Raw genomic sequence first — 13,334 nt, 5'->3', positions numbered from 1 at the left:
GCACAGGCAGTAACAGGTGTCTGCATGTGCCCATTGGCATCATGCCACACCACCCGCCATCTTGGCTGCTGCCGCTGCTGAACCTCCTGTCTATAATGGCTGGCTCTCAGCTTCCTAATTGATTTACTAATCTCTACAGAGTGCCCTGACAAGAATTCCGTCCGCTTTGCCGATTTATTGAACAAGGTTGATTTTAGTACGCTTCCTATATGTGCATCACTCTGACGTCCGCTCCGCTCCTGCGATGTTGTGTGAGAATGTGTTTTATTTGACAGAGGTAGGTTGCATGGAGGGCTTTGGTCTTGCCATGTGTGAAAAGAAGATATGGTCAGAGGCCAAGCAATCTTGTGTGCCGTATGTGTGTGTTAGCGCGCGCTCTGAGTGAAAGGTTGAGGGACCATGTCCCTTTAACGTCAGAAGCGACAGCCTGACACCCACCACCCACCCTTTTTCCATTTCAGATGCAAAGCCGGCAAGCGACGCATGCATAGTCACAGCAGCAATCTCATCTATGTCCAATCTGTCATGGCACTGCTTTTCATTATTCTTATTTGGAGATAGGGAGTCATTTTTTATAGGCACTTGAGCTGCGGAGCGCGGCCGGCCGCTCTCTGGCCAGGCAGACATGTCACTTTCCCCGCACGAATCTAGGTCAAGGCGAGAGTGAGAACGCAGGAAGGAGATGGAAAAAGGCTCCCGGCATTTCTAAGAGGCAAATGAACTGATGAAATTATTGAAATTTGGCCTTGCTGGCTGGCGGATGGGGGAGGGAGCAAGCTGTGGTCAGTCGTCTTATCCCTCACACACAACCTGTCCTTCTTTATTTTCCTACCCTCTCTTTCTCTCTACCGCTCCTGCTCTCATGCACACGCACTCCCTAGCAGATACTGATATGCATGCATAATCAGAATCTTTACCATGTAAAATGTTAGACATGCTGAAATCTAGTAGGGTGTGTGTTCTGCGGGATGGAGAGCCTCTGCAGTGGCCTGTTGGGTGACTGAATCTCTGTTTTCTGCTTTGGAATGATGGCGTATTAACTGCGGTGTGCATTATCATCTGCATAAACATTCTCTCTCAGATTCAGTCGGTGACAGCAGAGGTGGCTTTGTGTGTGTGTGTGCGAGCACTGCATCCAGATGTCACTGTCATGAGGCAGCAGGGGTGGGTTTAAGGTGACCTGCTTTAAATATAGACAGTGTCATGACAAGATGCTACGCTCGACTTCAAAAGCACATTTGCATAACATCCTTTTGCATTTTTTTTCTGACTATCTGGAGAAAGATGCATTCTCTTCTACTCCATTATTCCCATGATGAAAGAAAAGAGCACCTTTAATATTGATGTCAAGAGTGAGATGCAGGACAATGAATGGTGCAAATGTTAGACATTAAATTGTGGTGTGTGCTCTGACAAATACATACATTATTGATTGATTTATTAGAAGGAGGATCTTTTTTTTATGGCATTCAGTCTGTAGACTTTTTTTTTTTTTTTTTTTTTGATAAATGCACTTATCTAATCCAAACTACTTTACAGGTTGCAAAGCTTACAGTGTAGCTTTTAAAGGGATACTCCACTTTTTTGTAAATATGCCTTTTACCACTCCCCTAGAGTCAAACAGTTGGGTTTTACCGTTTTTGAACATATTCAGCCGATTATATATATATATATATATATATATATATATATATATATATATATTCGTCTAAATATCAGAAAATCGACTGAATGGATTTGAAAACGGTAAAACTCAACTGTTTAACTCTGGGGGAGTGGTAAAATGAGCCCATTTTCCAAAAAAGTGGAGTATCCCTTTAATTATAAAGACATCCATGCTCCTGTCCTAATGAAATGTTGGGTCTTTGGTAAAGCCTGGGTAATTGTAAAAAACAGATTTGTATTATTTATTTATTGTTTTTTAAGTATTATTTAACCCCCTTTTTAGAGGAGTATAGGGGGCTTCAATTGTATGTTTAATGAGCTTCCATGGTTGTGCAGCACTTTGCATTGTGTAGCAACACGTCAAGAGGAACGTATGTGATAGAAGCCTTATGTTTGGAGCTATTGAAATGACTTGATCTTTTCTGTTTGCCATGAAGACATTCCGCTCCCCATTCACCCCCATTCAACCACAAAACGGAAAACTTCACATACAGGATAATAATAATTGAATGCAACAACAATAATCCAATGCATTGAAGCGTTTGACCATTACGGGGGTGAGTGTAGAGTTTAACTTAATGAATAAATAAATAGTACTAAGGAGGAGCTAAGTAAATGAAGTAAAGTAAAATATTCAAATATTTCTCCACTGCTTATCTGGAAATGTCTGAACTGTTTTTGTGTTCCTATTTCTAACAAACATGATTAAAATGCTTTCATTATATCATACATAAAAACATATCAGCTTTCCATTAGTGATCTGTAGACAGAAAGCCAGGGTGTTTTAAACAATTACCTGCTTTATAAATGTGAAGAGCAAAGATATACTGAATTTTACACATATCCTCTTGACCCCAATTCCATTAACTCGTAAACAGAAGACAGAAAGTAGTGAGGGATCTGCCTGATGGTGAATTAACATGTGCAAAGGGTTAGAGTCCACTTCATATTTCTGTGCAGGTGTGCGCGCACACACACACACACACTATGGTGGATTATTTATGAAAATTCATTTACAGACATACATATATTCCATTTGTCTTGGGAAGACTTGGAGTTGCCTAATACTACTTGAATTATGTGTCCTAGTGTGGTATTAGCATTAATGTAGAACTAATGTAGCTTGCTAAGCTGAAAGTTACCCTAAAGAGAAAATAGCTATGCTGTATGTCAAAAGTAGCTTTCGACATTTACAATATTTGTATTTAACCAAAGTACTTCAAGTAATATCATGGTGCTACGAAAGTACCTCTGCAAGAAATGGTACTTTTTTTTATAAAAATCCACATTGGATTCCACATCCACATCCGCTTGTTATGAAATAGTGTAGTATTCGAGACCAGAGAGCAGAAGAGAGTCGAGTTTGAGTCGAGACATGCTCCAGAGTCTGACTCGAATGAGCTTGTTGTAAATTATTCCGTTACTGTTTACAAAGTGAGAAAAAAATGACGACAAATTCAGTGTGTGAGTGAGCTGCCCAGATGATGACTAAATTGTGAACCGTTTTCAGAATTGTGAACGGTTAATGCTAAACAAAAAAAGATTCATTCATGAATCATCACTAGTCTTATCGTAGTTACTCTGAACAGCTGACAGAATACGATATGTAAAATGTAATTTTAGCAAATGCTGAGATTGTCAATACCATCTCGCTGCTTTGAAACACTTGTGACAGTACACTATGTCAATCAGTCAATATCACACTGTAAAGCATAACCCATTTAAGCCAACTGTAGTTGGTAGACATAGTTACAGGAATGTATATGATTTTCCGTTCTTGATAAGCAGACTCCTAAGCAGTCCTTTAAGACTGTTGCACTCACGTTCTATCTATCTTTTGAAAATGAGACATCCTCCCAACATCAGCCCTAAACTGGCACAGTCGCCATTTCTCCTTCTAGCCCTTCACTTTCACCCCCTTCACCCCTCTCTCCTCCTCCTTCCCCATCCATCCTTCCCTCCCTCCCTCCATTCCATTCCCTGGCCTGTCATCAATCTCTCTAAAATGACAGCCGACAGATGTTAGCCTTTGCAAAGATCAAATCCATGGCTGGAGGGCTGCTCGCAGTGGAGAAGGGTAGCCACAGAGAGGCAGGGCCACAGCGGTGGCACCAACACACACACGCCCATCGCCACCCGGCCGCTGCATCCGTCTGTCTTGATTGCCCTCACACACCCCCACCTCACACAGAACTGATTCCTAAATGTGTTGTGACATGAGGGCAGGATGGCATAGAGACAGGACTGTCAAGATGGATGCTGAAGGGGACAGTCTGCCTAACTAAGCTGTGCTGAACTTCAGGAAAGAAACAACATTGACTTAATGGCCTTTATTACACTGTTCCATCCACTGACCTCTTCTTATATCCCAGCTCATAGCTCTGTGATATGTTGTATGCATTTAAGTCAGTGAATGTGTGTGTGTCCCTGTTTACCCTTGTCTCGTGTTGCAGACATTAGGCAGGTATCTGTCTTGGTGCAGTTAGCTGAAGGCTAGCATGAGTGTTTATAAAATGGCAGGTCTTTGTCATGTATCTCATTCGAGCTTTAATGACTCAGATGGGTCAGAGAGAAGTCCAATGATGACCACGTCTCCTTCGGGCCACTGGCCTTCAGCTCAGTCGGCATCAACATCCTCATCTGCGAATGTGTATGCGTTTTGCAGACATTGAGTGGACCAAGTATTCAACACATACTAAATAATGTCTTAATGAAAATCTAAAAATGCAATTCCTTTGTGTTCATGTTAAGGGAGAGAAATCATGATTAGATCAGATAAATACAAAAATAAAAACAGAAGAGTCAATTGAGGTCGCCCACCATGTTTTTGGGGATAAAATAACTAAACAATTATTGATTGTCCCTAAAGATAAAATGGTTAATTAAGACAGATTAACATTTGCAGCCATTTGGTGATCAAGTGGAATTGTAAAATGTAATGATTTTTTCTGAGAAAATGTGATGTGGAATTCAATAAAATATCAAGCAAAGCCTAAAACAGGGATTTCCAATCGGCCACTGTCCTGCAGAGTTTAGCTCCAACCCCAATTAAACCCTCTTGCAATCGAGCATTTTTGACACCCCTGCCCTAAAACGATTCATAACCCATTCACTGGACATAGTATATATAGACAGCAATTCTGGGAGTCAGGATGTTTGATTGCTAGCAAGCTAGAAATCCAGCAAAAATCTGTATGGTCTTTTGTATTACATCTGTGAAATAATCAGTACTTAATACTTCTGGATGGAGGGAATCTGATCACAGTTTTCATACATTTCTTCTGTGCAAGAACCTTTTGTACAATACCTTTGTTACCGTGCTTCCATCTGTTTCAGATTTATCCAAAACGGCATATAAAAACAAAACCGTGGTTGGCTATCGTTCATGTCATTCTATCTGTCTACGTAGGACAGAATAAGCTACAATGAGCAAGACCTTACATGGGAGACTACTTATAGACAACAATTACAAAAGATTTTTTACTCTTCTATAGAGTCTTTACTCTATAATGACTACACTTGTGTGACTGTTAGAGCTGAGGTTTGACTGTCCTGGTGAATGATGAGTTTGATTCATGTTTTTTTATGACCTGAAACAATGGCAGTGACAGTTCGAGTGACATGACTGCTGCCTTTCAGATGACTGCAGAGGACAGGCTGCTATCAAATAATGACAATTTATTTAGCATCCAGTGGGAGGTGTAGCGAAGAAGCTAACATATTGTCAACAACCAGGTTTAGGAAATAGGAAGTGAAAAATTGGTTTGAGAATGGGTTTGTTTCATAGACAAATAGAGTTCTTCAAACATGACACAATATTTTGGTGCTTCTTAAGATCACGATTAATCAAGATGAGGTGCAAGATTAGGCTTCTTGCATAGTCGTGTGTATTAACACTGTTTCTGAATCAGACAGGTCTGGACTGGACAGAAGGGAAAGTCCCAGGAATGCAGACACCTTACCCCAGTACGAGATTTGGAGACAGGACAGGGGGGCAGGTTACAGAACAAGGCAAAGAGGACATTGTGTGCATGCATGCAGGACTGAGCGTCTACACATCGCCAGGTAAGGGACACATGGGGGTGGGAAGTTGGGGGGAGTTGAGGGTACGTTGACAGGGGCTGGACTCACTTCAGTAAGGGTTGAAAGACAAGAGAGCCAGCTCTTCCCAGCAGATGTCACTAACAAGCAGTGTTGTTGTGTCTACAGCCCAAGGCAAGAGAGACAGGCCAACCCATATGCTGCTGATAAACATAGATAACTTTAAAGGGTAGCGGTAACAACTCCCTAATACCACACATCTAAATTCGCACAACCCCCAGACCAAACCAGCAGACAGTGTCCAGAGTTCCTGCTCTACAGTAGGTGCCAACATATGACTCCCTAACAGAAAGTCTCCCCTCTATCTGCAGTGTTTACTGAAATTCAACACCTGCACAGTCTGTTTGGACTTGATTCATTCTTCTTGTCCTTGTTTATACCTCTCTGAAGTTTGTTTCTCCCCTTTCTAACTAAAACACAGCAGGTTAATGGATTTACTGCTCGGCCTTGGCTCGTTGGTGTGTATTGACCCACATGAGAAAGTCCTGGTGATGTTAGCATGGGGAAGGTGAGGCCAAGTGCAGGAGAGCAATGAGGAACACATGGGACTAAATATTGATTGAGCTCTGACATTGATTTAGCTCTGCTTGATTCACAATACCAGGCCACTGTATGCATGCATATAGATCCATACGTGTCCGTCCCAAAAGAGGAGCTCCACTCTTGCTCATTCCCTCCGTCTGTCTTCCTCTCTCACTCCTTGAGAGGGAAGAGAAATCAGGGAAGCCCTCTTTAGCCTCTACTCTTTTGTTTACTGTTGTCCTTTTGTTTCTTTTCATCGTTAATCCTCAAGCTCTGGCCAGGGGATGTCACGTTATTCTGTTTCTCTCTCTCTTTCTTACTGCCCCCTTTTCCTGCTTGTTTCTTTCTATTCGTGTGAGCTTCTTGTCACTCTACTGGAATATTCAGGGCATAACTCCCCATCTTTGTATTAATTACCCTCCTACCACCTAGACATTAGATGCTCCTGTCTCTCTGTTGTACGGGACAGCCCCACGGTCCCCAAACCCTATGTGGAGGCCTCTTCACAGTATTCTGAGCCCATTGTGTCATGGTTAAATTTGCCTATCAAGAGAGATTTTACTTGGCATGAAAGCTATATGAAAGGTTCAGTGTTGAAGAAAGTAATTTGAAACTGTGGCTTTCTAAGATTCAAGTTAACCATGATTGGAAGTAGTTAAACTATATTGTCAAGCTATAACGTAATTTATGATTTAATCAGAGTCATATTTTTACTGGATATTTAAATGTAATAAATATTACAAAAACTCCTTAGCAGATTCTAAAATAAGTTAATTTTGCGAATCTGTCCATATATATATATATATATATATATATATATATATATATATATATATATTAAATAAATTTTAAAACAGTCTAAATTTCTAAAAGATTTTTCAACAATCTGTATGAGAGAAAGGCAAAGACAAATCAGTCATTTAAGAACAATCAATTGGCTGTATTCTGGTGATGCAGAGGAAACTTTTAAGATGATTTTTATTATACAATCATAGAATTGCTTCCCTATACCTTGTATGTCTATAATATAACTATAATAACTATTTTTTTTATTATGACTGTAGAATATCACAAATAATTTCACTCTCTGTCTGCATCTGTGATACTATTTCACCCTGATACAAATGCCTATGCATTACATCACAACATAAGTTGGACTTCCTCTTATAGATCACGGGAGCTCCCAAAATTTGCACTGCACCACTTATCTCTCTCTCCCTAAAAGATAGGGGGTTGAGAGGTTTGGGGAAGGAAGGCTTACGGATGGAGCCCATAGAGGGGGGTGGGGGAACTGGCAAGGGTGACAGCGAGTTAAGTTCAAGGGCAATGGCTGGGAACACAGACACATAAACAAGGCAACTGGTATGTGAGCAATAAAGACATAAACGTTAGCATGGGGGCATGTCATACAATAAACAGCCACCATTACCTGCTATGTTTATACTGATAAAGAATCCACTGTAAAATCTCTGGATGGCGGATGTAACGCTCAACTTCTTTGAGGACAACCGGCAGGGATGGGGGCCGGAGGAGTTTGGGAGGAGAGGTGGAGGGTGGTTTATGAGGTGCTCTGAGAAATGCTAAAAAAAAAAAAAAAAAAAAAAATCCACAAATCGTTGCTAATGACATTTACAAGCTCAAGAAAGCATTGTTCACAGATGCTTCACGTGCACTTTGCTAAAAAGGGACGAGAGAGAATGAAAAACAAAGACGCAGAGTTGTTTTAATGGACTGGTACATCACTTTTTAGTGGAGTAATGGAAGGGTAAGTGGGCCTATTCTCTTTTGTGTGGACCCCAAGACAAATATGTCTATGTCGTTTTTCCCTGCAATAACATAAAGAGGCCAAAAGGTCAAATAAACAAACACACATCCTGACACAGAGCTCTAGAAATGACCTGCAGATCTTAATAAACAATTACACCAAATGCACTGTTTAGAAAACTACGGCTCATTCCATTACACATATATAAAGAAATAAATATAAACAACTGATTATATAAATAATGAAAGGAAAATTCTGTTATACTAGCTTTTTCTCCCATATGATTTCTCCAATCTCTCTTTTTCAACCTCTACATACTGTGTATTGATTAAGGGAATCGTGATAGTGGTGAGTGTTTGTTCGGGGAGGTGCAGAAAATGCCCTGCAGTACATGAAGATGTCCCTTCCTACTCCACTGAGAGAAAGAGAGAAAGAAATGAGAAGATCTATAACAGTTGAGAAGTTCTTCAGTGGTAGTAGTTATATATAAAATAACTAAATAGTGGTATTTAGTAATGTACATTTCAGCTTAATCTTGACACCATAATTCATATACCTACAGGACCAGAGTCATTAACAGTTGTCTGTGTAAAACAAGAGCCTCAATTCCTTAATTAAAAATGTCACATGTTATCATGGTATTTTGTTTTAGCTTTCTTTATCCAGTTAACGTTATGCTAAGCTAGCAGGAGCTTGAGCTGTTAGCAAAGACGAAATCACAAGGAATATATATATATTATTTATTTATTAGCTAAATATAATGTGAAATGCAATTTCAAAGACATAGTAATTGACTACGTTTACATGCAGCCAATTTTCGGGTTATGGTCGGGTTAAGGTCACTATTCGGGTTTCTGAAACATTAATAACCCGTTTTGCGTGAGCAGAGAGAGTTTCTCCTGTATACATGGAATTGCAATATCCCGATGTAAACGGTGACGCGCGATTGTCTAGACGTACGGACAACCTTAAGAAGCAATATGCGTCATTTCCGATTATTCTTCCTGTATCCAAAGACAACAACAACAGCAGCACGCGGATAATGAATAGTTCGGGGCAGATAGCGCCCAGGTATAATATACCGGTTTTTAAAATCCGGAACATGAGCATATTCGGGTTTTTGCCGGTGTTTACATTGCCGGTTTTGAACGGGTTATTGGCTGCATGTAAACGTAGTCATTGTTCTGTAAATGAAACTCTAGATGGCGCATAGGTCCTTAACTCAAATGCTTGCTATCATGTAATTCTCTTTAGGGCACAGCTGATTGGTTCCTGCTTTATCATTAGCCAGTGATCTTGCTGCTTAACCTGTAGGCTAATTCATATACGCTTTATTGTACAGCAGCAGCATGTCTGTTCTGCTAAATCAATTGTTTCCATGTTTTATCACTTTTCGCTGTCAGTACTAAATGCTGTTCCAGTGAGAACGCAGCTTCAAGGCCTCGATCACTCAGCGGTGAAAGCGGTTGTAAGGGAAGCGTTTTCAAGAAAACGCTGGTATTGCTTTCATACCAGCATGTTATGGTTTTAAAGAAGGCAGAGCTTTGCCGGGTCAGGTCAGTGGAAGTTAATGAGTGTCCAGTGTATACACTAATAAGGTGTCAGGGTTCATTTTAGCCTACCGCTCCCAGCTGCCCTCTTCGCACATATGGAGCCCCACTATCAAGATCGTTGCCATGCCAGCCAGGGAGATTTGCATATGTGTTATCTATTTAAATAAATTCTCAGGGTTTATAAGCGCTATAATGCATCTTGGCTATGCTCAGCTCATTGCTAATTTATAGGCAGTCTACTGTGTCTGGGGCTGATGACACCATCTGAAGCATGTAGTCTAGACGACATTGAACCCACTGTCCGTGGGGTAATTGTTTTATGCAAATGAAAAATCCAAGGGTGACATGTTCCTCGTGCATCCGTGTAATTTGATTGAGGTGTGCTAAGACTGCTGCCAGCCCGGTATGCCTTTACTTTATTATTATTGTTATTATGGTGATTATGATTGTGTGCGGGCTGGCGGGCAGAGGGTTGGGTTCTGCTGCCGGCTGGATGGAGAGAGAGGAATCTCAGAGCCCTGGGGTTGCATCTCCTTGCAGCCTTTGTGTCATAGATAATGCATATAGAAAATATGCTGGCTCTTCATGCTATATTCATGGCTTGATGGATTTTTCCAATATTACATGCTTTTGTTTTTTTCTTGCCAGTGACAACTGGCAAAACAAATGACAATGGGAAAATTGTGTCATTGTGATTTTGATTTTGTCTGTGAGAAAGTTTAACGGAGATTAAAAGGCCCACATTCTTGTGTTAGGTTGAGCAGAACGGAGCAGGACAACAATTTCCCATGAAAAAAAAGAATATAAATATATAGTATAGAGTATTCAAATAATTTAATAGAGAGAGCTTTCTGTGATAATTGTTTGGTCATACAATTTTATGCATGTACTTGCTAAAATATAAATTAAAATTGTTAATTAAGTCTATTAATTTGTTTTTATATATATTTTTTTTTTCCTGTAACATCACACCAACCAGGCATCATAACATTACTTCAAATTTGACCAATTTTGCATTTATGTTTTTGTTTGTTTGCTTATTTTTTCATTTATTTAATCATGTTTACTGTACTGAAACAATGATTTCCTTAAACACTTGTGCAGTTTCAACTGGCAGAAGAGAGAGTTAAATTGTTACATATTTTATGGGTGAGGTGACCGTGTTTCTACTGGGAGAGGTGAGGAATGGCTGTGGTTCTCGGTGCCTCCTCCTGACCTTTCACGCTGCCCTGCTCTGCATACGCGGCTAACTAATAACGACCCCTTTAATTATCAGAACCAAGTGCATGCAGCAGCAGACCAGACGATCATAAATCTCCGCCAGAGACAGCACAGGACCAAGGACATGCAGAGTTCTCACCGCGTACACCCCAGCTACACTGCAAGCGAGACAAACTAGAGTGCCCCCATTATAATAAACAATGCTGGCTGTTCACTTGCTTTCAGTGTAGACAACTTTGCTGATTATAATGACAGCATTCTAGTACAATGCAGTGTTATAATTCCGCAGATATGCTCTTTTGATCCATAGTCATGACAGCGACACAAAATAGCATCACACATCCAGCTCTCTCTTTCCCTTTGTCTTTCTCTGGTATTCTGTTATTCACATGGGGGAATCACATTGTATTCACGTGACAGCGAGGTTCATCACTACAGAGCATGACCCCGGTGTCTAGGAGAGAAGGCTCTTTGTTTGGACGACAGGCGTTTCAGTGATGCTCTATTGTCAAAGAGACAGGACTTGAAGAAAGGCCATTTATGTGCACCGGGGGCTGCCAGGTTCAGGCTTCTGATTTAAACATGCAGAGAGAGGGTTATTTACTGTTTAGGTAGTCATAAGAGTAACGGTCAGTATGAAACTACACTAAACTGTGAGCGAATACTGATTTATGGAGACAATTTTAAACTAAATCAAAAAATACCAGATATAAATAATTTATAATAATTATTATATCCATTATTAAAATCGATGTTGTTATTTTTGTTTGTGTGTGTGTGTGTGTATATATATATATATATATATATATATATATATATATATAAAAAATTGTCATTGTTAGTATTATTATTGTTGCTGTAATTGAAGTACATGCATAAACATATATATATATATATATATATATATATATATATAGTAGTATGGTAGTATATAGTAGTATATAGTAGTGTGAAGTAATGTGTTACACTGAGTGACAGTCAAATTGATCTGTAGTTTAAACATTAACACTTTAATGAATTTCATGTCAGAAGTATGTCTTCATTAAGAACTTAAGAATGATCTCCAGTACATTAGTCTCAAGAGACTAGTTCTGCCTCTATACACTCAACATGTTAAGACTAGAGATTAGACAGACAGATAGATCGACAGACAGACAGATAGATCGACAGACAGACAGATAGATCGACAGACAGACAGACAGACAGAAAAGGTCGACGGTTGGACGGACGGGCGGACGGGCGGACGGACGGACGGACGGACGGACGGACGGACGGACGGACGGACGGACGGACGGACGGACGGACGGACGGACGGACGGACGGACGGACGGACGGACGGACAGACAGACAGACAGACAGACAGACAGACAGACAGACAGACAGACAGACAGACAGACAGATAGATAGATAGATAGATAGATAGATAGATAGATAGATCGTCCACACACTGTCTGGTGATATGAACAAACATTTTGAAAGTTTAGGTTGTTCACTCATTACACACTAATGAAGCTCTTCCCACGAAATTTGAATTCATCACTGGTATTATTTGTGGTCTAAACTTGGGAGTGTTGTGTTCAGTTTAAAAAGACCTCTACTTACCATCTCCATATAAAAGAGTTGGGAGAGAGAGAGGAAGGACAGAGTGAGGGGTGTGGCCTATCCGTAAGTGACAGGGATGAATAGCAGGACTGTGGGGTGGGATGTGCTGGCCTCCTGCTGACCCTCCTCTGGCCAGTGTGTGGATTCAATATGACTAGGTAAACACACTGCTGGCCTTGTCAGAGAACAGGCCCAGCCACTGGTTTATATCATTTACACATCTAACCCTTAGCAGAAACGCCATTGCCAGAGAGAAAGAAAAACATCAGGAGACTACGTGGAGCTTTATTTCATTTAAAGAAACTGAGGATATTTGATTTTGAATGTCCCTACTTACCTAATGGATTTGATTGAGAGCATATGATTTGGCATTTTTAGTCTTTTTTTCTTTATTTTTTGTATATATATATATATATATATATAGTACAGCCTGATCGGGCCTTACATTAAGGCTGACTTAGCTGTTAAAAGTAACATTTTCCATTCCAAAAGCATTGTATATGAATATTTAAGCTTTTAAAGGTGTTCAGTCATGACGTCAATTTGTAGGCCAACTTGGAGGGCTAATCCACCACTGGTTCCCTCTGGATTTTGTAATGGGATTTTAGAATAGAAATTTTCAGTATGTGAGTAAAATAATTTGCCTTTGGTAAAATACAGATTTTATTGTTTTGTTAATGTTTTGTACTCTGATAACATAAGTTGTTACATAATACGTAAATAAATACAGATCGGGTCCCCTCTGTGATCATGGCCCTTGGAATCGGTAACCATTCCAAAACGTTATCCCCTTATCAGCCTGTTCACATTTGAGAAATTACTGTTAATAATTTATTAACCACATTTTTTTTTTTTACTCATAAATTGATACTCTACACATGCATTAGAACATATAAACATAATTC

At 40.0% G+C, this 13,334-nt stretch overlaps 1 protein-coding gene across 10 annotated transcripts in view; it reads left to right on the top strand.

Moving 5' to 3' along the window:
* The window catches only part of LOC120479474 (uncharacterized), a 372,503-nt gene that overhangs the window by 257,805 nt on the left and 101,364 nt on the right, over nt 1–13,334 (top strand). For 9 of the 10 annotated variants that reach the window (XR_016145524.1, XR_016145525.1, XR_016145523.1 and 6 more), the window contains one exon: nt 5,577–5,730. The exons of the other annotated variant lie outside the window; for it this stretch is intronic. The gene's annotated coding sequence lies outside the window, so the exon portion shown is untranslated. The remainder of the gene's footprint in view (nt 1–5,576; nt 5,731–13,334) is intronic. 10 annotated transcript variants of the gene reach the window in all.

This window comes from Pimephales promelas, chromosome 11, assembly GCF_988280905.1.
Source record: "Pimephales promelas chromosome 11, fPimPro1.hap1.1, whole genome shotgun sequence".
Taxonomy (NCBI): domain Eukaryota; kingdom Metazoa; phylum Chordata; class Actinopteri; order Cypriniformes; family Leuciscidae; genus Pimephales; species Pimephales promelas.
This window is presented reverse-complemented; position numbering and strand designations above follow the sequence as displayed.